General features: G+C 43.2%; 1 protein-coding gene across 12 annotated transcripts in view; it reads right to left on the bottom strand.

Moving 5' to 3' along the window:
* WNK1 (WNK lysine deficient protein kinase 1) overlaps positions 1–23269 on the bottom strand; it is a 262349-nt gene that overhangs the window by 115544 nt on the left and 123536 nt on the right. The gene's annotated exons all lie outside the window — the stretch shown is intronic.

Below are 23269 nucleotides of genomic sequence, written 5' to 3'. Positions count from 1 at the left end.
CAACTGCATACAACTGCGCTTAACTAAGTTAGTGGGCTCAGGCCCTTACTGGGGATCGGCACCAAAAGACGAGTGACATCTCTCTGCCACTGGCAGACATAAGCTGCAGGTGTTATGGGTAATTTTCAGAGTACCTAGGGTTAATGGCAACTGCCCTGAACACAGATTATCTATCGGGCCACAATGTCCTGGAAGAATGATTTATACGTCTCTGAAACAAACTTCATAGCCTTAGAATGGGCGATTTCACTGCGTGTCTGGCAGGTACAATACATATATTTTTATCCCAACCAAAAATCCTTTAAAGTGGATCCGAGATAAACTTTTACTCATTGCATAATTGTATTCCTTTCATATAGTTTATAGGGCATTCCTCAAGCCAAATACTTTGTTTTGTTTTAATACTCTAATTACCTAAAAAACAAAACAAACCTCGCCCACAGCTCCTTTTGTTCCTTGGAACTGTAGCAAGGGCTTATGGGAGCTCAGTCTGGGCAGGAGAAGGTCACTAACCACTGATTTCAGAGGCAGAGGGGAGGAGGGAGGAGAGGGGACTGAATTTACACACAGACAAGCTGATAGCATCTCCAGCCCTCAGCCTGTGACAATGTAACAAACAGAACATGGCTGCCCTCATTCTATCACAGGAAGAAATAATCAAACTTTTGAAGCACTTTGCAGCTAGATATGCTGTGTAAACTATCTAAACTTTAGATAAGATATATAGACAAGTTACTTGTTATAGTCAGTTTTTCATCTCTGATCTGCTTTAAGCAGTGCCCCTTAAAATGACCAACTCCAGTACCATCGTTTATGCCAACACCGCGTTTTGATCCCTATTTTTCCCACCGTCTGAGGCAATTCTGTCTATTACAGGCGTCTCTAATGTGCGCAGCCAGTCCTGCTTAGAAAAAAAACAAAAAAATAAACAAAAACAAAACAGTAATTGGATGGGCTGGATTGGACATTTCATCATTGCTGGCGTATTGCCAACACAATGAAAGTTTCCCTTCCCATTCACTACAGGGCAGCACATGCTATTTGGTGAGTTTAACAGACGTGTATGCATGTAGGTAGGATCACATTGCAACAACAGTCAGAGCTTTGTGCGGACTAGTATCTAAAGTGTTTCCAGCTTTTAGCCTCATACACTCACCTGACTTATGCTAGGTACAGACGATACAATTTTCTGTTAGATTTACCTGCCAGAACGATTTTTTTTAACACGCCAGATCTTAATATCAATCGATTTTCCAATCGATTTTCATAGAAGTGAACTGAAATCGTTCGGAAAATTGATCGAAATTAACATCAGACATGTTGGAAAAAAAAAAAAATCAACATGTGAATCTAACAGAAAATTGTATTGTGTGTACCTAGCACAATGCTGGCAACCCCCAAGCGTATCTACTCAACGCCAGGGATGCCGCTCCCCACACAGATTCCATTGTTCGCGCTGCTCCCCTTTGGTGTCCTTTTAGGCCTCACTGTACATGGCAGAGCTGCGATGTGTCTCACAGCTGAATCCTTCTAGCGGCTATGCACAGCTATGGGATGTGGATGCATGATGCGAGTTTATGCTCCATGCTGCAAGATTTTTCACTGCATGCAAAGCTGAAGGTCTCAGTCAGGGAGTTGTAAGCTAATAAATGTCAGACCTATTAAATAGTATCTGGAGCTATAAGGTCAATGAATGATCATTATCTAAATCAGCTGCAAAAACAAAAACTACAGATAAAGGAGACAGACGTCTGCTAAACATTTCTTAATTGTTTATTAATGCCGCTTTTTACTTAAAGGATACCACAACTGACATGTGGCATAATGAGATAGACATGGGTATGTACAGTGCCCAGCACACAAATAACTATGCTGTGTTCCTTTTTTTTCTTTCTCTGCCTGAAAGAGGTAAATATCAGGTATGTAAGTGGCTGACTCAGTCCCGACTCAGACAGGAAGTGACTACAGTGTGACCTTCACTGATAAGAAATTCCAACTATAAAACACTTTCCTAGAAGAAAATGGCTTCTGAGAGCAAGAAAGAGATAAAAAAGGGGGAAATTCTTATCAGTGAGGGTCACACTGTAGTCACTTCCTGTCTGAGTCAGGACTGAGTCAGCCACTTACATACCTGATATTTACCTCTTTCAGGCAGAGAAAGAAAAAAAGGAACACAGCATATTTGTGTGCTAGGCACTGTACATACCCATGTCTATCTCATTATGCCACATGTCAGTTGTGGTATCCTTTAAGGTAGCCATAGACCTGGCCGTTAGCGGTCTATTCGCCAATTCGATTTCAATAATGAGGCACATTTTCACCAGATGATACGTCAGTTTCCGAATCAGACGTGGCACCCGTGCTGTAGCAATGCCACAGCTGGCGGCTTAGCGGAGCTTTGGAGACCAAACAAAAAGCATCAGAACACAACTTCAGTGCCCAATGCCAGAACTTCAGGGAGAGCAGTACGGATGTGACAGACAATCCAACATAGATGAGCCATGAAGTCATCATTGCTGGACTGGCAGATGATGATCTCATATTAGAACATAGCTATTCTCTGTGACCATTACAATTTACAATATTAATGCCTACTTACTGGGACAGGAATCTAGCCAATGCCTAAACGCCTAAGCACAATTAATTTGTAACAATGTGAATGCTATTTCTATACACAGAAACAACATCCATTCATTAAAGAGGACCTGAACTCTTGCACAGGACAGAAGGAAAATAGAAATGCGCCTTGTATGTATTTAGACAGAAATGAGGGTGAATTAGACAGGCTAAACTATCTAATCACAAGCTGTAATTTGATCTCTCCTATGTCAGCTGACTGCCACGGCATAGATAGCAGATAAGCGCTTTTGAAAGCACAGGCTGTTAACATGTCTGCTTCAATGAATCAGGAAGCAAAAACTGTGCAGATTTATTTTAGGATTTGTATCAGCTGTAAGGGTCCTTTTCCACTGCAATACGCAACTGCAAACGCATGCGTTTGTGTTTTTGACCTATTTTGATGTGCGTTTTTTTTTATGCGTTTGCATTTTTCTGATTGGCAAGTATTGTCTTGATTTTTGAAAATAGATACCAGTGGTTAAATCATTACAAAACGCATTTCTATGCGTTTTTCATGCGTTCCTATACTTTACATTGAAACGCAAAACGTATCAATCGCACAGACATGCTTTTTTTTATTAAAATCAGAACGCAGTAGTGGAAAAGGCCACTAACAAAAATGTTTTTGTTTAAAGGTTATGCTGTTGTGTATCTTTTAGAGTCGAGAGGAAGTTCTGAGTTCAAGTACGCTTTAACAATGAGTATAGAGGAGTTACATTTTACACATACCTCAAATAAGATCTGAGGGTATCTAAGGGTAGGCAATATCTGCAAACACGGATGCCCACAGAGACAGGGGACACAATTTCTTGTGCGACAGTTTGTAGGAGATTGGGGTAGAGATATGTTGTAAGGCTATAGTAAGGGAATGACTGCACAGCGGAGCAACTTCCTGTGAGAGGGATGAGGAGAGAAGTATCTAGCGTGTGCAGAGCAGTCTCCGATCCTCCCCCCCCCCCCCCCCCCGCAGAGAAGAATTGGTAGCGCACAGGACAAAGGTACTGTACTCCTTTTTTGCCCTACCGGCTTTGTGCTGCTTCGACCTGCACTGCACCAGCGACCCTCCTCCATTGCAACAGAACACATCGCTAGCATGTAGACTAGAGACACGTTTGTATGGAACTCAGCGCCGAATTGTCCTTGTATAGGAATACGGAGAGCTTTAGAGGGGTAACCAATGGGCTCTGCCTAAGTTTATTATATAAAGATCCAGGAGCTGGATCAAAAAGCAACCTCAGCGGATTGTACTAATGCTTTATTCTTGACTGAAACTGTCACAACTGGCTGCTTTGCCCAGAAATGCTGTAGTTTGTAAGCAGGGCTACTTTATGCAAATGGATTTGACACTTTTGCCCAAACTGGACGGGAAAACGTCTCCAATGCAAGCCTATGAGAACGGACACTGTCAGTTCTCACTAAGGCTAGTCGCTGCATCCACAACGCCCGTTTCGGCCGCATCTCATAGCTGTTGTGACGTCGTACTCAAGTGCCCCACCGTCCATCACTGCCGCTTGATCCATTCTGGAGAGCCCGGAGGCCAACAGCAGAATGGGTATTCTCCATGGGGCTGCAATAGACCCATGGGAATTCTCAGCAAAAGAGAATTTTCATTGATTCATGTTGAACCAATAAAAATTCTCCGTTAGGCAGAATTGGCCTGCTGTAGCCTATGGAGAGCCACGCTTCTGCTGGCCTCCAGGCTGTGGAAGGCACCGAGTGGCAGGAGAAGCGGTGGCAGCGAGACAGGTAAGCGGCGATGCGTAAATGCTGACACGAGGAAGCAGAACGTGCCCTACATCCAGACCAGATCTGTGTCAAACGGATCAGTTTTACAGATAAATGGATCAGTTTAACACTGATCCGATCTGGAAGCCTTCAAATGTGAACCGGCCCTTACAGAGTACCCAGCAAGCTCATGGTGAACCAGAACTCATTGGAATGTGTAAGGCCCCGTTCACATCACAAACGCGGATGGCCACGCATGCGGAACGCAACGCATGCCATCCGCGTTTGTGTGCGTTGCGTGGCTGATCCCATCACTGAAAAGTGAATGGGACAGCCACGCGTTTTTACAAAAAATGCGTGCAGCATGCGTTCCCGGACCGCACAGGTCCGGAACGCATGCAGTGTGAACATCAGACATTGCACTCTATGCAATGTTTGAAGTCGTGCGTTTCGGCCACCTGCAAGTGTTTCCAAAACGCGGCTGGAAACGCGTGCAGTGTGAACGGGGCCTAAGGGCTTGTCTCCATTCTACAGTTTTTCTACATGAGTTGTCTGACAGATTTACTTTGCTGTCACTTGTTTTTCTGCATGTGAAAAACGGATTCAAGTGTGAACTCGCCCATTGATTAACATTGGTTGCAGTTTTCCTGCGCAGAAAATGCATAGAAAAACTGATGAGTGGAGACAGGTCCTAAGGGGCTACAAAGGACCAAAAAGCTCTGTTACTGAAATGCTATTGAAAAAAAAAATGTTGCCTTCTTGAAACAGAAGGTTTTGCGATTATTCAGACTGGAGTGAGCAAATGATGTCTCCCACAATGCATCAATGCTGAATATGCAAATCATGATCTGTTTCCATGTAAGCTAACCCCACCTCCATATTGTGTCTCTGTACAATTAACCAGCTGACACATTGCATTCCAGTGATCTTGAAGGTGTGGCTACCTTACAGGGTTTAAAAAAAGAATGATTTGCATATTCAGTGATACATTGTGGGAGACATCATATGCTCACTCCAATCTAAATAATCGCAAATACCTTCAGTTTTAAAGTGTACCTGAGGCGACATGTGACATGAGAAACATGTATGTAAAATGCCAAACATTAATAACCAGGCTGCTTTACTTGTTTTATTTTGCTGCCTGAAAGAGGTAATTTTTACCATGGAAGTGACAGCTTCTGTCTTGTCGGTACCTTGTCAGGAATATATTAAGCATCACAGATAAGCAAATTACAGAGCCATAACGTTTTCCCGGCAGAATACAACGTCTGAGGGCAAGGGAGAGATAAAATACATCAACTATCGACCCTTTTCTAACTCTGGAACACTTAATAGGCTGCCACTGAGCAGAGGCAACAAAACATTCAATTTAGTTTGTAAATGCGTAAATATAAAATAAAACCATGGGATAGCTAAAAAGTCATTTTTAGGAGAAGAGGATAAATACAATTGTCTATCAGTTTAAATTTCACCTCGGGTTCACTTTAAGAAGGCAAACTTGTTTTCCTTGGAGTTTACTATATAGGGATGCTACTGTACTTCTGCCTTGAATTGGGCTTTCAATTGTAGTGAAAACTAACCAGTACGGTTTTTGAGTTGGGTAGTACGAGTCATTTTCCTCCAACCCTGCCAGGTTGAACTGTATTAGTTCCAGCTAGTATGGGTTAAACCAAAGAAAAATTTATGTACTGCATATGCTCCATTACTGAAGCTAAATGTGGCAACAAATTTCAGTCCTTATTTACTGATGCATGAAAATGTGACCTCAGTCTGAACTCGTAAAGATAAAGAACATGGATAGAAATTAGGATTCTGGTGCCAAAATGTCACTGGTTAAAAACAGAAAATACTCAAAACCTATGATCAAGATCTATTAGCAAAAGACAACCAGAAAACCGAATCCCCCCCAAGCAGATTTATAACAATGCAAACACCATTTACAGATGTTTGAAGTTTTGAGAGGTTATGAAAATAAAAGCATCCAAGTTGCTTGTGATCTAAAGGGGAGATCATTCTCTGCATTCAGCTTAGATCCTGTCCATTCAATACTGAAATACAATTTGATCATCAAATCCGTTCCAGACCAGCCTGAATGGACGTGGCTTCAAACACCTACAGTACATCCAGTTACATACTATTTACTGTGAACTGATGAATTAAGGTGTTAATAAAGTAGGGCCACAGTAGACTGAAACTCTGTAAGGATTGCATTACATTTGTACCATAGTCAGAGCTCATAGACATTCTAAACCCCAACCATCGTAAGTCATAGTCAAAGGTAATATTTATTTATTGGGGGAAAGGGGGGTGGAAATACCCAGCGGTGCAAGGCGGCAGCACTAGCCACTATGCCGCCAAAATTAATTTTAACGTGACCCCAAGGCGACATGTGTACATTGCAAAACTATTTTAGTTTTTTTCTTCTTTTGTTACCTGAAATAGTTAATTTTTAGGTATGCAAGTAGCAACTTCTGTCTTGTCAGTAGGGAATATAGTAAACATCACTAATAAGCAAATTATAGCCATAAAAGTTTTCCAGGCAGAATGCAACTTCTGAGGGCGGGGAGAGGTAGAAAAAAAAGAGGAATAGTTCATGTATTTTAACTCAGGGACACTTAATAGACAAAGATAATAAGACATTGAATTTACTTTGTTAATCTTTAAATATAAAATAAAACCATTTTTTGTTTTTTTAGGAGGAGGAGGATAAATACAATAGTTTATCATCAGTTTATTTTCACCTCGGGTTCACTTTGTTATTTATAGCACACTTTTTTGATTATCCCAATTTCATGCTGCATACAATTTACAAGCAAACTGAAAACAATTAGCATCTAATTGGCAGTCATCTTTATGTAAACAGCAGTGGTCATGCGATGACCCCAGCTGCTTCTTGTTCTCAGGAGCAGAGAGTTGTCTTTTGAGAAGGGAGGCACAACTGGAGCGTGAGAGGGAAATTCAGTACCATTTAGCATCAACATATATCTTGTTTGCTTACGTGCCTTCGTCTCAGGTTCCCTTTAAAGCAGTAGGATCAGCCATACTATGCCAGGGGAAAAACACATATATAAGTAGATAAATACTTGATCTACTTACATAACACATGTATTATACTGTCCACGTTTTGATTTCAGTGAATGTTATATAGTAAATGACAAGAATTCTGTTCCTGGTGGAGGCCATGTCTTTTGCCCACAGTTAAGGCTAACTCATGATGTCATTTCTGCCCTCTACATTTTTTCTTGTCTCCTCCAATCACTGAGTCACCTCAGCCTTGCTTGTAAACACAAGTGATTAGGGGATTAGGTTTCAGATAAGCAGCTGGCAGGGAAATAAAGGGAAGAGGAGGAATAGATTATAGATAAAAAGAATCCCCAGCATGCAATTCTTTGGCACGACTACTAAAGGGCCAGTGCTCCTTAAGTATGTGATAACTCCAAATCATAACAGCAGAAAAAGTTTTGAAAGTTTTGAATGAAGGATTAGCATCTTTATAACTGAATACACTCAGACCAGTTGCTGTTGAAATTTGATTTTTATGGTGACGATACCGCTTTAAGCTTCAGTGTTTTGTTTTTGTTTTTCGGCAAGCAGATTTTTTTTTGCAAAACCTAAAGGCTGTTTCATAATGAAAATCGCGAAGAGATATCACTAATGCCTGTTTCACACTGCAAGAGCTTTTTAAAGTGGATCCAAGATAAACGGTTACTCATTGCATAATTGTGTTCCTTTCAGATAGTTTATAGAGCGTTCCTCAAGCCAAATTTTTTTTTTGTTTAAATACTCCAATTCGCTATAAACTAAACAAGCCTTGCCCACACTTTTCCAGAGAGCCTTGGCACTGTAGCAAGGGCTTATGGGAGCTCAGTCAGGGCAGGAGGAGGAGGTTACTAGCCAGAGATTTCAGAGGCAGAGGGGAGGGGGGGGGGGGGGGGGGAGGCTGATGGCTGGAGATGTTATCAGCTTGTTTGTGTTGTGGGACAAACAGAACATGGCTGCCCTCATTGTATCACAGGAATAAATAATCATAACCTGTTCAAGGTGTTTGCAGCTATATTTGCTGTGTAAACTATCCTAACTTTAGATAAGATATATAGACAACTTAGAGAGTTAGCTTTTCATCTCGGATCCGCTTTAAGCACCAGTGATTTTAAAAGCTTTTGTTAACATAATGCTATGGGTGATTTAAAAAAAAAAATCACATTGCTCAAGTGAAAACACACATAGCACTGCATTAGCAAGAGCGTCTAAAATCACAAGCACTTAGAAAAGCTCTTGCAGTGTGAACCAGGCAAAGCAGTAGTTCAGCGTGAAGTAAATCATGCATGTTGCATTAGCGCGTGTTAAACAAAAGTTCTGAAAGCAGACAGATATTTCTTCCCTTTACGCTGTTCCCATCAATTAGTCACCAAATCTTCCAGCATATCATATGTACAAGAATACCGGGATTGTAGGGCATGCTGTTAAACTGGATCATATGATTCAGATCTCTCCCACGGGAAAGGGACACAGCGAGGTGGTAGTTCAAATAAACATCAAAACGTCCATAGCAGCTTAGAGAAAACTTTTTAACAGGTCAGTAATCTGGGATAAGAGCACAAAAAAAAAAATCAGCGACAGTATGGATTGGTGGTGTGTCTGCAGAAACCTCTCTCTGCTTGCTCTGTGTATCCATAGACGTTAATCTAGGAGGACAGACTGCTGAGGAAAACAGCACCCATAATACCAAGTCACTCAAATTTTCATGGGACCTGGAGGGTTTAAACCAAAATAAAACTTAATGATCTTTCACAAAACCATGTGACACATGAAAAAAAACGCCCTGAACTATATTCTAGCCTTCTAAAATGGCTGTAAATGTTACATTTTGGAAGCTTTGTATTTCTCTGTCCCACATCAAACTTATTTTGCCACTAAAGTGTGCCACACTGACCACAGCCATGCCACGAGGGCCAGAGGGAATACAGCCACAGTTAAATGGAAAGACTGACAAAAGCCACACCCTGGAGGCAAAGTGACCACAGCAAGAGTGAAACAGAAAGACCAACAACGATCACACCACAAAGACATGGTGACTTCAGCTACAACACCAGAGCCACAGTGCCCATAGGCACAGTGCAACCGAAAGACTGACCACAGCCACATCAGAAGACAGAGTGACTACAGCCACAAGAGCGAGAGTGACCAAAGCCTTGCCACAAAGACTGACTACAGCCACACCACAAAGAAAAAGTGACCACATCTAGTAAGAGAGAAAAAAAAAAAGACAAATTTACAACCTTATGAGATTATTTCATATTAACAGTATTTCTGATTATCACCTCTGATGCCTTTCCTAGCTCTACCATTTAAAAGTTGGTCTGCAACTCCTGGCCCAGTGGTCATCCAATGACCCATATTTAAAGTGCTAATAACTCCTGCTCCACATCAGGCCCTTGTTCAGAAAAGGCGGTGTATATCCTTGAAAGGCTACAATTAGTACTCTGTCTTTCCTCCCGCTAAGCCGAACACACAAATTTAGCTTCAAAAGTGATGTGTTGCAGTCCCACAACATACCTCCCCCTTAGACCGATGATCATGTGAAAATGGGCTGTGGGACTGTTTCTTCCTGTGGTCATCTGAAAATTCAAACTTTTTGCAATGGTCTGTTTCTATTGCTGTATTTGACCCTACTAAAGGAATTGAGTTTTCATTTCCTGTAGTTGCATTGCTACACAACACTAAAAACACACTTTTTGGCAACATGACAAAAAAAAAAAAAAGATAAAACTGGAAAGAGAGGCATACATGCAAAAACGGCACCGAGAAATTTGGGTGCAGGATGAATCCGAAAAATGTCTCACCCTGCTCCCGCAAAAGTCCCGGCGGCATTAATTGCTATTCCCCCTCCAGGCCATCAACAACTCAGGGGAAAGACTTAATTCTGCTTTCAGCTGTTGCTGGCAGCCCAATTACACAGTTTTAAAGTAATTTGTGCTGCGCCTTTTGACGACACCCAAATTACTGCCTGGGCACCGCTATAGCAGTAATTCACACTTTGGCCTTTGGCTGCCCGTTGTGCACCCAAATTTCCCTGCACAGTTTTGCCAGCTGAGAGCAATCCTACCAGCATGAATAAAACAATCAAGGCTGAAAGCCTTGGAAGGCAAGGAAAATGTCAATCTATTCCATTCACCATAGGAGTAGACTTATCATGGCTGCAGAGAAACGCAGGTCATAGCTGGCAGCAAAATGGATTTGGAAAGATTTGCATAGTAGCCATTTTTTTCTTCATCTGAAATTACAAAAGTGCACAAATGTACACATTAACTACCGTGCATGACCAGCCCATGTAATCAGGCCAGCACAACTTCCTGTTTGTAAAAAAAATTATTCAGTCATCTGTGCACCTGGGGGCACTGATCACAAGGGTGTGCTGGGAGTTGTGGTTCCTTGACTTCTGGAGGACCTACTCAGTTTAATTTACCTGAATATTGACTCACTGACAGAACTGCCATAATAATGCAATGTGTCTTTTCCCACCTAGAGGCATCCACTTCTCATGTACTTGGAAAAGAACATTAGGGAAAATGTAACATGATATTCAGCAGTTCAGGAACACAATGTACTAGAAGCAGGTACCAGGAATGGGTAACCTTTCCAATGCAACAGGGTTCTGCAGCTACTTACCTCATATGACTTGTAACATGCTTGCTTTGTGCTGCGATTTCAGCTTTGTCTGTAATCAAAAACCTTCCTGAAAATGGGGAATGCAGCACTTACCTCGTGTCTCACAAGATACCGTATGTATGTTTAGCTACAAAGCCGCACCTGCAGAGATGAAGTAACAAAACGCCAGCACTTTTCCTTGTGCACTTTTATTAGATGCTGAAGAATTTTTCTGAAACACTTTACCATAGAATTAAAAAAAAATGATATCTCCAAAACAATCAAGACCACTTTGTGTGCCGTGTTTATGTACATACACAAGTCTTCCCCAATCACTGGTTAACTGACATCCCGGAAATGCATGCTGAATCACTACTGTTATACAGTACTAGTCAACCTAAGCCCGTTTAAAAACGGGCTCTAGGTCTGTCACCGCCGCATGTCAGCGCACATGCACGCCCGTCCTCATCCTGTCCCAACGGCTGTCAGTGCAGCACATGCGCAGTAGCGCTAATGCACTGAAACAGGGACATGGGACGCAGAGACACAGGCAAATTATTATATAGGATACGGACATCGGCACTAGCAGTTCACTCCTCTCCATGAAGTTTAACAGATTGTCTGTACAGGGAAAGGAACAAAGCAGGTAAAATGGATGTCGCATTAACCGCAATGTTAATTACATAGTTACATAGTTATTTTGGTTGAAAAAAGACATACGTCCATCAACTTCAACCAGTACAAAACCAGCCTGCTCCCTCACATATCCCTGTTGATCCAGAGGAAGGCGAAAAAACACTTACAAGGCATGGTCCAATTAGCCCCAAAAGGGAAAAATTCCTTCCAGACTCCATATGGCAATCAGATAAAATCCCTGGATCAACACCACTGGGTATTACCTAGTAATTGTAGCCATGGATGTCTTTCAACGCAAGGAAAGCATCTAAGCCCCCTTTAAATGCAGGTATAGAGTTTGCCATAACGACTTCCTGTGGCAATGCATCTTAATCACTCTTACTGTAAAGAACCCTTTCCTAAATAAATGGCTAAAACTTTTTTCCTCCATGCGCAGATCATGTCCTCTAGTCCTTTGAAAAGGCCTAGGGAAAAAAGCTTATCCGCCAAGCTATTAAAATGCAGCGCGCATACCTGGTAGTTTGAGGTAGCGACTACGGTCAGTACCCACAAAGTAATATGAAGACCCAAATGATATCAGCACACCAATGTTTTGCAAAACAAACAGCATGCTTTATTGTGCTTCAGCTTCCACTGTACAAACCAACAATTGTTTCGGGGGCCACACAGGGTGACCCTTTATCCCGGATGTGTGGCCCTCGAAACAATTGGTTTGTACAGTAGAAGTTGAAGCACAATAAAAATTGCTGGTTGATTTGCAAACATTGGTGTGCTGATATTGTTTGGATCGTGATCTGCTTGGCAATATTGCCTATGCCGCTGTATCAAGCACTCAGCCTATTGAAGGAGTGCTCACCCAAAAACATTCAATGCCACAAAGTAAAATGGGCAGCAGGGTTTGGCCACAATAACGTAATTTTGAAATTTGTGCTCCAAAATTCTGTGATTGCAGCGGCTATGGCAGGCATCTGGGTATACCTGGCACCTATGAAGTAATTTGGGCGCCGGAGTTCGACTACAATAGCTGGATGGTAAAATCTGGGCACCAAAATTCTGCAATTGCAGTGGTGACAGTGGGAGCCAGAGTTTGGCTATTACAGCAGCGGTGACAGCAGCTATGGCAGGCATCTGGCACCTATGAAGTAATTTCTGAGCTGCAGTGCGGCTATTACAGCAGCAGGGACAGCGTCTACAAAGCAATTTGGGAATGTGGCAGTGGCTATGGTTGGCTGCAGGCGGTATTTTGGCAATGGCCAATGGGGGTTTGGCTACATTAGCTGTGTTAGGCATAGATAGGAGGGTGGTTAATGTTAGAAGCAGGTGGGGGAGGTTACTGCTATGTGTAGATACAGTAGGTGTGAAGATAGGGGTACAGTGAGGGATAATATAATATCTGTAAAATCACCAGTAGTCTACTATCGGAATTTCTTTGCACCCATTTTACTGGACGCCCTTTAACCACTTGCCGACCGCCCACTGCACAGAGGCGGCCGGCAAGTGGATCCCGCAAGGACCGCCGCATGTACAATTGGCGGCGGTCCTTGTACGGGCATGAGTGGAGCGATCGCGTCATTTGTGACGCGATCAGCCACCGGCGACTGGCTCTGCCCCCCTCGCGCTGTAACCCGCCGGCCGTTCGTAAGCGCTGGCGGGTTACTAGCACCCGGATCGCCGCATACAAAGTGTATAATACACTTTCTAATGTATACAAAGTGTATTATACAGGCTGCCTCCTGCCCTGGTGGTCCCATTGGCCGAGGGACCACCAGGGCAGGCTGTAGCCACCCTAGTTTGCACCCAAGCACACTGATTCCCCCCCCCCCTGCCCCCTGATCGCCCACAGCACCCCTCAGACCCCCCCCCCCCCCTGCCCACCCCCCAGAACACTGTTTGCACCCAATCACCCCCCCCCCCTAAATCACCCATCAATCACTCCCTGTCACTATCTGTCAACGCTATTTTTTTTTAATGCCCTAAACTGCCCCCTGCTCCCTCCTGATCACCCCCCACCCCTCAGATTCTCCCCAGACCCCCCCCCCCCTGTGTACTGTATGCATCTATCCCCCATGATCACCTGTCAATCAATCACCACCAATCACCCCCTGTCACTGCCACCCATCAATCAGCCCCTAACCTGCCCCTTGCGGGCAATCTGATCACCCACACACACCAATAGATCGCCCGCAGATCAGACATCAGATCACCTCCCAAGTGCATTGTTTACATCTGTTCTCTACCCTAAACACCCACTAATTACCCATCAATCACCCTCTGTCACTGCTACCCATCAGATTAGACCTCTATCTGCCCCTAGGGCACTCAATCACACGCCCACACCCTCAGAACGCCCTCAGACCCCAGCCCTGATCACCTCGCCAGTGCATTGCTTGCATCTATTCCCCCCTCTAATCACACCTTGAGACACCCATCAATCACCTCCTGTCACCCCCTAGCACACCTACCCATCAGATCAGGCCCTAATTTGCCCCGTGTGGGCTCCTGATCACTCGGCCAAACCCTCATATCCCCCTCAGACCCCCTTCCGATCACCTCCCCAGTGCATTGATTGCATCTATTTTCCCCTCTAACCACCCCCTGAGACACCCATCAATCCCCTCCTGTCACCCCCCTAGCACTCCTATCCATCAGATCAGGCCCAATACAACCTGTCATCTAAAAGGCCACCCTGCTTATGACCGGTTCCACAAAATTCGCCCCCCTCATAGACCACCTGTCATCAAAATTTTCAGATGCTTACACCCCTGAACAGTCATTTTGAGACATTTGGTTTCCAGACTACTCACGGTTTTGGGCCCGTAAAATGCCAGGGCGGTATAGGAACCCCACAAGTGACCCCATTTTAGAAAAAAAGACACCCCAAGGTATTCTGTTAGGTGTATGACGAGTTCATAGAAGATTTTATTTTTTGTCAAAAGTTAGCGGAAATTGATTTTTATTGTTTCTTTTTCACAAAGTGTCATTTTTTACTACCTTGTGAACAAAAATAAATTCTTCTATGAACTCGCCATACACCTAACGGAATACCTTGGGGTGTCTTCTTTCTAAAATGGGGTCACTTGTGAGGTTCCTATACTGCCCTGGCATTTTAGGGGCCCTAAACCATGAGGAGTAGTCTAGAAAACAAATGCCTCAAAATGACCTGTGAATAGGACCGTTGGGCCCCTTCGTGCACCTAGGCTGCAAAAAGGTGTCACACATGTGGTATCGCCGTACTCAGGAGAAGTAGTATAATGTGTTTTGGGGTGTATTTTTACACATACCCATGCTGGGTGGGAGAAATCTCTCTGTAAATGGACAATTGTGTGTAAAAAAAAAAATCAAACAATTGTCATTTACAGAGATATTTTTTTGCAGCCTAACTGCGCTAAGGGGCCCAAAGTCCAATGAGCACCTTTAGGCTTTACAGGGGTGCTTACAAATTAGCACCCCCCAAAATGCCAGGACAGTAAACACACCCCACAAATGACTCCATTTTGGAAAGTAGACACTTCAAGGAGAGGGGCATGGTGAGTCCATGGCAGATTTTTTTTTTTTTTGTCCCAAGTTAGCAGAAATGGAAACTGGTTTTTTTTTCTTGTCGCAAACTGTCATTTTCCGCTAACTTGTGACAAAAAATAATATCTTCTATGAACTCACTATGCCTCTCAGTGAATACGTTGGGATGTCTTCTTTCCAAAATGGGGTCATTTGGGGGGTATTCATACTATCCTGGAATTCTAGCCCCTCATGAAACATGACAGGTGGTCAGAAAAGTCAGAGATGCTACAAAATGGGAAAATTCACTTTTTGCACCATAGTTTGTAAACGCTATAACTTTTACCCAAACCAATAAATATAGGCTGAATGGGTTTTTTTTTTTAATCAAAAACATGTTTGTCCACATTTTTCGTACTGCATGTATAAAGAAATTTTACTTTATTTGAAAAATGTCAGCACAGAAAGTTAAAAAAAAAAATCATTTTTTTGACAAAATTCATGTCTTTTTTGATGAATATAATAAAAAGTAAAAATCGCAGGAGCCATCAAATAGCACCAAAAGAAAGCTTTATTGACAAGAAAAGGAGCCAAAATTCATTTAGGTGGTAGGTTGTATGAGCGAGCAATAAACCGTGAAAGTTGCAGTGGTCTGAATGGAAAAAAAGGGTCTGGTCCTTAAGGGGGGTAAAGCCCGCGGTCCTCAAGTGGTTAAATTTACTTGGAGAGGACACCCTGTGCCTGTGTACAGGCCTCAGCTTTGTCCTCTACATCACCTTGGACCTCTCAAGGCTCTATTAACATCCCTGGCGTTCAATTTCCCCAGGATTTCTGTACAAAAAGTGATCCAATTTTCATAACCTTTTTCCTGTAACTTGCCAAAATATGTCAAGCAAGGGTCTAGTATACAGTGCAGAAGAGTATTAACATTTATACACGTCAATATTGTTCACAGCATGTTTTGTATGGACGTCAATACCACTAGGGAGGTTAATCCTTCACTGTAATGGATGGTTTCACTGACTTCACTTGCATCTACTTCATTCTCTGCAACGCCTAAAAAATAGAAGTCCCTGTAGATAACCTTTAATGGTTTATTATCACATGCTCTGTTTACATCATTAAGTTTACCACAAGCCCCTCTTAATGTATAGACGCTGGAATAATATTGCCTGAAATGTTCATTTCAGTTTAGGAATGATTTCTGTACAGACACACTGCTGGCCTCTCTCTTGAGCTGCTTGTTCTACGGTGAAGGTAGGGGGAAGGCAAAAAGTTTAAGTCCCATTGTTCCAACTGCAATGCACCCAACGCCAGTGCTCTCCCCAGAATTTTTTTCCAGCTGGGTGGCATGAAAAAGTAGGCGGGTGGGGCACGAGGGGGATGCAGGGCCAGCAACTCTGCTTACCGAATTGGTGGAAGAGGAGGAGGTGAGCAGATGACAGCCGGGTGCTCACCAGAATTAGCCGGGTTGGGTACCCGCCTAAAAGATCCTGGTGAGAACACTGAAGACCAACACAAATGATTGTCTTAGGAAAATAAAATATAGCTTGCCTATGCAGCTTTAGCCAAACTGCTGAAACACCAACATCGCTGCTAGCTGCCCAGGTTTGTTTCTTTATCCAGGAAATTTTTATTGTTTAAATGGACCATACCTTCTCAGCCATAACGACAATGCCCCAGGTGGCAGGTAATAAAGATGGTACAGCACAGAGTGATCCCCACCGCAGTACCCCTGCCAGCCTGTAGCATTCCACTCACAGCTCAAAGGTGACCAAGTTCTCTGAGATCTAATAAATGAGTAACAAATTTCACCCGCTAAACAGAAAGCAAACACACACAATTATAGCTCTCCCGTCTCTATGCAAACCCCCCTCTGCTGCCAATTACATTTATCAAACAAGTTTGTTTATTTCTAAACGATGCATACTGCTTTTTTCCCCCTCTAGATTTACATTGTTTTACCTATAAACTTGCTATTTACATGCCATTATAAGTATAGATACAAATGTAGCTACACATAGATTTTTCCATTTTATGTGGGCAAACAGATCTTTTGTTTTCCTTTTGGACACAAATATGAGGGCTGGTTCACACCGGGGATCAGCAAAGCGCTGCTGCTAATGTATCCCTATATATACATGCACACTGCAGCGTTTCGGGGTGATCGCACTGAGATTCTTGTTCTATTGAACGGGAATCAAAAGAGCAGGTCGCGAGATTTCACCTGCTGCATCGCAGACAAGCGGCGGGGAAGCGCCGAATGTGAACCAGCCCTAAAGTGAATGCAGGTGTCCGTCAGCATTGACCCTGATATTTGCATGCCTCTTTTCTCCTGTGGGAACGTTAAAGAAAGCTCAAGCTGCATCGCATCACTCATGCAGCTGCCTGTAATTTAGCTCGGCATTGTAGGCGGTTTGTAATCAAACACCTACACAATTAAATTATGAACTTGAATATGGACAAACATGGAACAACAATAACATTAGTTTGGTACTGAGGGCTCTGTCCCGAAACACTCACAAAGAACCCATATTTAAAGAGAACCTGAGGCGTAAATTAGCTTAAAAAGCAAATACCAGTACGTGGCTAAGGATAGGGAAGACTCGGGATCCTCCAGAGCTTTCCCACACTGTCCTCCGGTCCCCTGCTGCTTGCCAGGACCCACTTCAACATTCGGGCCGCACTCCTCTTCTGGTGCGAGTGAGGCTGCATGTGCTCCTGCTTCCCGTGCAGGTGTGGCCATACACGTGAAGGTGTAGTATGCCTGCGCTCGTGCCTGAAGAGGAGCCAGGCCCGATGTGATTACAGACAAGCCCTTGTCGGTAAACTTCAGGGGGTCCGCCTTAGGAGACAGTATGGGTACACTAACAAAAAAGGCAAAAAATTCTGCTGATTGTTGCTGCACGAAGGAAGTGCTACAACAAATACAGCCAAGAGGAGAGAACAGCGAGCTGTATCAATTTGTAACTAGTAAGGGAAAGGCACACAGGGGGGACAACACATTAAGCAGTGTTCTCCCCAGACTCTTTTAGCCGGGTGCTCCATCCGGCTAGTTTTGGTGAGCACCCGGCTGTCATCTGCTCAACTCCTCCTCTGCTGTAAGCAGAGAAGTGACAGCCCTGCATTCTCATCTCGCCACACCCTGCCATTTTTTCATGCCACCCGGCTACTTTTTCATGCCACCCGGCTGGAAAAAAATTCTGGGTGAACACTGCATTAGGGATGCAGCCTCCAGCCCTGACAACCAGAATGTGGCAGCAAATAAACCACCCACCCTACTCCCTATAACCTAAAATGTCGCCATGAGAACATTTTTGCAAACCGTGATCTATGCCACCTTGTAAGTACCTCTGCATAGTGTGGGTCAAATACCATCATTACTGGAAGTGCGGCATCTGAAATTCTGATCAGACAAGTTGGGAAAAAAGCACCGCACTGCATCGAGCAATACAATGCTATCGGTTCTGCTGAAACTGAGTTTTCTGTGTAGGGTAACAATCAACTTTCTGATTTAATTCCAATCTGATAGGTACCTGTTGGCTTGGTTAATTGGGCCATAACTACTTACCACAGATGTCAGCACTTTATAAATCAATCAATAATAATAACAACAGAGGTGTGTAAGCCTATTTAAAGCAGACCTGAACTCGGAACATCTTCTCTGCTCTAAAAGATACACAACAGCATATTAACCTTTAAACAAAAACATTTCTTTGTTACAGCTGATACAAATCCTGCAATAAATCTGCACGGTTTCTACTTTCCGATTCATGGAAGCAGACAAATTGTTAACATCCTGTGCTTTCAAATGAGCTTATCTGCCATCGCTTCCCTCATGTGACACGGGGAGTGCTCAAATTACAACTTGTGATTAATTCCCCTCTCATTTGTGCCTAAACAGGCTAAACTCTCTAAAAAAAAAAAAGAGGGTGCATTTCTCTGCGTTTTCCTTCTGTTCAAGAGTTCAGTTCCACTTTAACCACTTCAGGATCACAGGTTTTTCTCCTCTTAATAACCAAAACAATTTTCACATTTCAGCACGTCTTCCATTCATTCACCAATAACGTTATTGTTACTTAACACAATAAAATGATCTATACATTTTTTTTTTTCGCCACAAATTAGGCTTTCTTTGGGTGGTACTTTTTGCTAAGAATTATTTTATTTTATATGCATTGTAAAGGGAATAATAATAAAAAAATATTATAGATTTAAAATAAAATGTGCTTTGATACATAAAACCCACACGTTTTATTTGCCCATTTGTCCCGATTATTACAATGTTTAAATTGTCTCCCTAGTACAATGTATGGTGATAATATTTTATCTGGAAATAAAGATGTACTGTATTTTTTGGACTATAAGACTCACTTTTTCTCCCCCAAAATTGGGGGGGAGCGACTGCATCTTATAGTCCAAATGCAGAGAGTTCCTGATATGTGTACGCCTGCCAATACAAGCCTCCAACTCGCCGCAATGTCGGGGACTCCCTGTGCTGTGCCCTTGCAGAGGACGACACAGGGTGACAAGCGGGGGACACGAAGGGGCATAGAAGAGGACAAAAAGGGGCATAGAAGAGGACAAAAAGGGGCATAGAAGAGGACAAAAAGGGGCATAGAAGAGGACAAAAAGGGGCATAGAAGAGGACAAAAAGGGGCATAGAAGAGGACAAAAAGGGGCATAGAGGAGGACAAAAAGGGGCATAGAGGAGGACAAAAAGGGGCATAGAGGAGGACAAAAAGGGGCATAGAGGAGGACAAAAAGGGGCATAGAGGAGGACAGAGGCTGACACGTGGGGACACAGACAAAAGAGGTACAATGGGGCATAAGGTACAAAGTGGGCATAATTCACAAGATGCCCCTTCAGAATGGATGCACCAGGTTTAGTATATATTTTTCCCCTGGATTTTGTCCTCTAAACCTAGGTGTGTCTTATGGTCAGGAGCGTCTTATAGTCCGAAAAATACAGTATCTTTTTCAGTTTAGTGCTTTTTAATATATCACTTATTACAAGACTTTATTTGCAAAATTAACAGTAATATACCCTCATGACATATTAAAAAATTCCCTAAGGTAACTATATATGTAATTTTTTCAAACAAGGGTTTTATTTTGGTAGCTATGGGGCACGTGTTTTTCTATGTAAAAGTATAGAATGGTGTATTTTTACTTTTTGGCAACAAGATGGTGCTAAACTGTGTTTTATTAATACAAAAACGCGGACGTGTAGGGAGTTTTTTTTTTTTGCTGCAGGCTCTGAGTCATCGCCAGCATGGTGATCGGGTTGGGAACAGCTGATTCGGATATCCCGTCCACAGAAGGAAAAGATTGCGACGGTCAACCAAACGGAAACTGCACAGGGATTGCAAACGCGGCGGTAAGAAAACAGTACGCATATCTACGCCCCTAATCTGTAAGTGAAGTATACAGGGACATAGATAAACGTAGCAAGGATCCTGAAGTAGTTAAAGAAAATCTAAGGCAGTGAAAAAAAATAAGCCTTTAACTTCGTTACTTCAAAACAAAGAAAGTTCTACAATTCAGTTTTACCTCCTGACTACAGTTTTGGACATATGATAATATAGATCTTTCACTCTTCAAGGTCCCTTTTTTCTTAACTTCTGTACATAATTTTCAGTGCAAGAATAAAAATACATCATCCTTTCAGAGTTATGGCCTCCTTCACACTGTTCTCACTACGACCTCAAGTTTTCAATGTTCTTAAAGTTAATCCAAGGCAGCAATAAATAAAAACAACACAAAAAAACAAAACCTCTTGGGGTTTTGTTTTTTGTTTTGTTTTTATTTAATGAAAGCCAAGAGCTCTAAAGGCTTCCCAAATTTTGACTGCAGAGTCTGCTCACTCAGACAACATCAGCTTGAAGAACATACGTTTGTGCCTACTGTCCCAAACCATATTCTACGTAAAGTTTATGTATACAGTAGAGACAAGCAAGTCTGTTCCATAGATTGATGTACCTTTTGTGTCATGACTTTATTCAACTTTAAAGCCTCTCTGATTAAGAGCTCTTCATTGGGGGAGACAGGAGCTTGGACATAACTTGGTGCTTACGGACTGATTTTTCACTTGTTATAAATGATTGGCGTGGGTGGCCCCAATCCCTCCCTTGTCTGTCTGCATGCCCAGCATATCAATCTGGTCACATGATCTCAGCTTACATACTCTTCATTCAAATTACATCCTTGCATCTATTTCAGGCCAAAAATGGGGTGGTGCATACTGTGAATCACAGCCCTGGCTATGGTCACTGGGTGAAAATGCTGAGGAAAGCTACTGCTCTCCCGATACTCCGTTCCAACCCTGATTTGCACCAAAAGCATGTCTGATAACCACTGTAGTAAATGCAGAAGTCATTATATACCAGTGTCAGAAGTCTAGCGGTCTGGACCTGATAGCAGCTAATATATTAAAGTCTGGACGAAGTTATTCAAGGGCAAAACAAACAAAAAAAAAACAGAAAAAAAAACTCTTTATGCTGTTGGCTGTCCTAATTTTAAGCACAACTCCAAGCACAGACATCCAACACCACCTGGCCGGAAAATCACCCAAAGGCTTCTCTTTGGAGACTGTCCCGGTGGTACCCAGACCTAGAATCTATTTATTGGGATCACACTTCTCCATGAATGCAGCTATATTAACCACAGAGATATTCAACCTGCCCCCTCAAACAATGCCCTGCCCCTTCTGGACATCCGCAGTATGAGACCAAAAATGGCAACAGTGACTTCCTGATACTCATTTAAAGCAACAGCTGAGGGAGAAGAGAGGACGTGAAACAGAAATCACTAGGGAAGGGAATAAAAAGGTTTACTGCCTGCATATTACATTGCAAACCTGTTTGGAAAAGAACTTAAGGTGGCCATACACTGGCCCGATTCGCGGCCGTTTCGACAGCAGATTCGATCCTGGGATCGAATCTGCTGGCAATCGTTCGCGCTAAACGCACCCGCCGATCCGATTTCCTCCCGAAATCGGATCGGTCCGTCGAACGCGCTGTGCGGGAAATTACCCTCGATCGCCCGCGGGTAGGGAGCGCGTCGCTAGCGGCGGCCGATCCGGTATACATTACCTGACGCTGGCTCCCGGGCGTCTTCTCCGCGCTGCACCCGCTCCATTCCGGCGCTTCCTGTCACTGCAGTGACCAGGAAGTTCAAATAGAGGGCGCTCTATTTGAACTTCCTGGTCACGGAGTGACACAGGAAGCGCCGGGATGGAGCGGGTGCAGCGTGGAGAAGATGCCCGGGAGCCAGCGTCAGGTAATGTATGCGCGGGGGGGGGGGGGGAGACAGGCGGCAGCGGCGGCTCCACAGATTGTGATCGGTTTCAGGCTGAAATCGATTCACAATCTGTTTGCAGTAAAGGCAGCCATACGATCCCTCTCTGATCAGATTCGATCAGATAGGGATCTGTCAGCTGGTCGATCAAATGGCAAATCGACCAGTGTATGGCTACCTTTACAGTTCAATACACCTGCCTGCTTACAAATACACAAATCATCAAGAGATCTGCTGCCACCTACTGGTAAATTACTAAACTACAAACTAAAGAAAACTTGTTCCAAAAGGTTTCAGCTATCATGTATGGCATTATCAATTAGCAACTCTTATGAAGATTAACACACACATAAACATAACAATATATCAGTTTGCCATAATTTTGTACAGTAATGCCTCGAAGCTGTGAAAATGTGTTCAGTTTAGTAAGCCATCTCCCAGCATCTTCAGTGGGGAGATCATGATTAATCTAGCAAACTTGGACTGGGTTCACTGAAATTGCGGCAAGTGGTTATTATTTCCCACCCACTCCTGGGTCACAGTTCATAGCCATGGTTGAAAGGCTTGTTGTTTAACTGCAGCAGCAAGCAGAACTTAACAGCAAGAATCCCCCCCCCCCCCCCCCGCAACTAATCTGAACAGCCTGGGGACACTCCCCTCTAATTTACTAACCCATCAGGAACCTGTACTTCGTTCCAATATGTTCCATCCTTTTTCTTTTCTTTGCATATAACAGCACAGCAATATAATGGAGTCAGATGCCTACCTATCTTACACGGGACCCAAAGTGCCTTCTTTGTCCGCTCTTTCCAGCATGGACACAAATACCTCTGTGAGCCCTTGGAAG

Source organism: Hyperolius riggenbachi, chromosome 3 (assembly GCF_040937935.1).
Source record: "Hyperolius riggenbachi isolate aHypRig1 chromosome 3, aHypRig1.pri, whole genome shotgun sequence".
Classification (NCBI taxonomy): Eukaryota; Metazoa; Chordata; class Amphibia; order Anura; family Hyperoliidae; genus Hyperolius; species Hyperolius riggenbachi.
Note: the sequence above shows the minus strand (reverse complement) of the source record. Positions and strands in the feature narration are given on the sequence as shown.